Source organism: Lactuca saligna, chromosome 1, assembly GCF_052625555.1.
Source record: "Lactuca saligna cultivar CGN05327 chromosome 1, ASM5262555v1, whole genome shotgun sequence".
Lineage (NCBI taxonomy): Eukaryota > Viridiplantae > Streptophyta > Magnoliopsida > Asterales > Asteraceae > Lactuca > Lactuca saligna.
The window spans coordinates 101,532,366-101,536,021 of NC_136417.1; the positions used below are offsets into that span (position 1 = coordinate 101,532,366).

At 30.9% G+C, this 3,656-nt stretch overlaps 1 long non-coding RNA gene across 1 annotated transcript; it reads left to right on the forward strand.

Moving 5' to 3' along the window:
• The first annotated feature begins 890 nt into the window (after positions 1-890).
• LOC145000383 (uncharacterized) lies at positions 891-3,455 on the forward strand. Its single transcript, XR_013661212.1, has 5 exons — positions 891-1,073; positions 1,286-1,393; positions 1,478-1,559; positions 1,793-1,861; positions 3,128-3,455. It is a non-coding gene; the product is annotated as an uncharacterized LOC145000383 (long non-coding RNA).
• Positions 3,456-3,656: the final 201 nt, after the last annotated feature.

Sequence of the window (3,656 nt, forward strand, 5' to 3'; positions counted from 1 at the left end):
ATAAATGAAAGTTCTGTTTATGCTTATGTTTCTGTATTAACGATGACATCCCAAATGTTTTAAAATGAACAAAATACGTTTCTTCGAAAATGTTTTAAAAACGTATTTATCATGTTTTTCTGGGAACAAATTCCGTAACATTTTTATTAAAAGAAGTACTCTGAATTTTAGAAAGCATAAACAAAATCGGTCTTTTCTGGCCGTAAAAATGGGGATGTCACAATGCACGATCAACTTACATCAGTATGCTGCGCGTACATAGGGTGGTATGCCCAGCGTATGGCACCCTTAAGCCCACTTTGTAAGGATCCAATGGATCCAAGCCCAATCAATATAAAATAATTAATCCAATACATTGAAGAATTACCGAGCGTTACAGAAAGATAAAGTTTTATGACTTTTGATAAAAAAATCCCTGTGGCAAAGATATCAATATTTGATGACTTATTTATTTTATTAGGATAAATAATAATTTTTTTTCATCCTATTTGATTATTATGTATACAAAATAAAACCGAAAAAAGTTGTTATTTTTATTTTGCCAACGTCATTTGCCATGATAATAAATTAGGTAAAATTTTGTATTTGAGTTCGTTGATAAAAATGACATGTAAAGCTTGATAAGAAAATTAATAAAAATTAGTGAAAGTAAGAATAATATATGTAAGATATTAGACTATAAAAATCAAAATTTGCTATAAATGTTTTGTAATATAAATATATTTTAAGCACCAGAATTTAGTTGAATCCGTCTGGTGGCCGTAAGTTAGTTCGACCGCGGTCCAACACAAATTCTATAATTTTTTATATTTTTTATATTTTCCTACATCCCCTAATCTAATAAATAAAAACATTTTCGCTAAGTGGCAGTCAATTAGCCATCCCTGATCGAATTATCCCGCCTATTTTATGCAAGTGAATTTTCTCTTATGCCCTGCTGTTGAATACGGATATGGTTTTGAATTCCTGTAATCCCAATTGTTGATCTCCTTAGATCTCGCCGATTTTTAATTGACCTGGTCATCTCAATTGCCTTTAATTTAGGAACCTGGTTGTATATTCAAATGAATTCCGTAAGTTACTTTTTCCTCTTTCTTCAAAATCAATTATTCATACTCAATCTTCATCCCCAATTTCAGTTGGATCGTCACTTTTTCTTCAACATCTCCTTAAATCGGAGACGTAAAATCTATATATCATTTTTTATTTTTTATGTATATCACTCCCTTTCCATCATTATTTTAATTATCAAGCTTACATTGTCTTGCGTAAAATCTCGATTCAGATGGGTCCATTGAAAGTTAAATCGATCGGAGGTTGTTTGAAGGTCGGAGCTCTCACAGATACATACACACTTAAGACAAAATAGGCTTTGAGCATATTCATGATTGAGGTGAATTTACCCATTCTTGATTTTTCTGTTTCCTTTGTTTTAGATTAAACCCTAATATAAGATTAAGGGATGGAGTTACTTCAGATTGGAGAACTTCAGGCAGTCACCTTCTCGCCACTACCATCAAATATCGAACATGGAAGGCGGCGAAAGGTAATCGAGTAAGGTACGTGACCAATTTACATTTGTGCTATCATCATGTATCATCGGTTTTTCCCTTTCCTTCACTCACAACGGACTCTTCTCGCATCTACAACAAATGTCAAAGAAACCCCAATCTTTAATTTCTTTGTTAATACTTAGAGGTTTTTGTTATTTTTAGTGAGTGTAAGGATATTGGCTGAAAAACATATGGAGTCTTCTCTTTGTATTTTCTATAATTTTTTCCTCCCATTTCAGATGATTTTCATGCTCTTCGGTTGCAGCTGCTGAGGGATACAAAGAATCAGATGCATTTTGATACATTTTGTGGGTGTTTTGACCTAATTAGAACTAATTGCTTTTAAAAAATTAACAGATTCTGCAATTTTGTTGTTCATTTTACTTTATCGGAGGGTTTTTTTGGGATTGTATTGCTTTGATTTTCAATTGGGTATTTGGGTAATTCGTTGCATATGTTGTTTGAAGTTAGTTCGAAGTTGCTTGGAACTGCCCTCTTTTATAAAAGTTATATTAAAAAAAGAGTAAATTACACGAATGGTCCCTATGGTTTGTGGTAATTTGCACGTTTGGTCCCTAATTTACTTTTTTAACTCGGAAGGTCCCTACTGTTTGTTTTTGTTACGCGTTTGGTCCCTTCTATTTGTTTTTGTTACGCGCTTGGTCCCTGTCTTACCTAAAAAGACTATTATTTGAATATGGAAAAATGATGGGATAGGTAGGGTAAGGTGAGGAGAGTAGGGTTGAGAGTGTGTTTATTTAAATAAATTAAAAAATCAGGGGCAAAATAGTCTATTTAGGTAAGACAGGGACCAAGCGTGTAACAAAAACAAACAGTAGGGACTTTCCGAGTTAAAAAAATAAATTAGGGACCAAACATGCAAATTACCCTAAACCATAGGGACCATTCGTGTAATTTACTCTTAAAAAAACAAACATGGGTTCCATGCGTATGCAAATTGCAGATTTATAATAGTGGTAGATGTATTACAAAGAGTGAATCTTATTTGGTTATTACAAAAGTGTTGGACATCTTATAATATAAAATGATAGCTATTAAGGATATACTTAATCAAGTTGTTAATCTACAATAAATAGGACCTGTTCATTGAATTTTCACAATCGTGTTAATGTGCATTCAGATTGTTGCTACGAGATGAATACAAATATTTGACAAAGTACGTGTGTATTAATGTGTAGACATGTTTGATATTATATGGAATGATTTTTATTTTTATTTTTGCTATAAATCTACGCTGCAATTTCATGTCTCATTAAGGTAAAAACAAGGGTATGGAATCAGGCCCTATTCAGTGTTTGTTCATATGAAATTTTCATATCTGCGTTTCTATGACATCTATTATGGTGGTTGTACATTTTTTTTTATCAGAAAAAGGATTTGATACATTCTAACCCACCTAACAAGTATTATAATAATCATAATATCACAGTAAAGTAATAATTTGATGAGTAAAGCGATAAATCAGATTTACTATGTTAAAAGAAATAACCATTTGGCAAGAGAGATTAATTCTTTGGTTTTTAACCACATATTTCTTGTTGTTTTTGATGCAGACCGGGTGTTTGATTGAATGTTTCAAGCAACCACATCTTAAAAAAGGTATCATTGACAACATTATATCAACCTGGATAACAGTTGGACTATTTTGCCCTTGCCAACAGTTGGACCAATATAATGACCTCCTAATACAACCTTCATCCTTTTTCAGGTTAGTATCAATCATAAGAAGAAAATTGCAAATTAACCATATGAAAAAGATGATCAGTACTATTTATGTCTAACTGATTTCTAAATAAACATTTTCTTGTAAATTATACACTTTTATTAAAGAAACTTATTATGCCATTTTTAGTGGATATCTTTCATTTAGTAGTTTCTAATAGCACAACGTCAATATGAATAAATGTGAAAACCTCATAAGTTACTTATGCACTTTTTAGTGAATATCTTTATTGCGTAGAATTAGTTTTGAATTAAAAATATATATATATATATATATATATATATATATATATATATATATATATATATATATATATATATATATATATATAGAAATGCAAAAATAGGGCATAATAATAT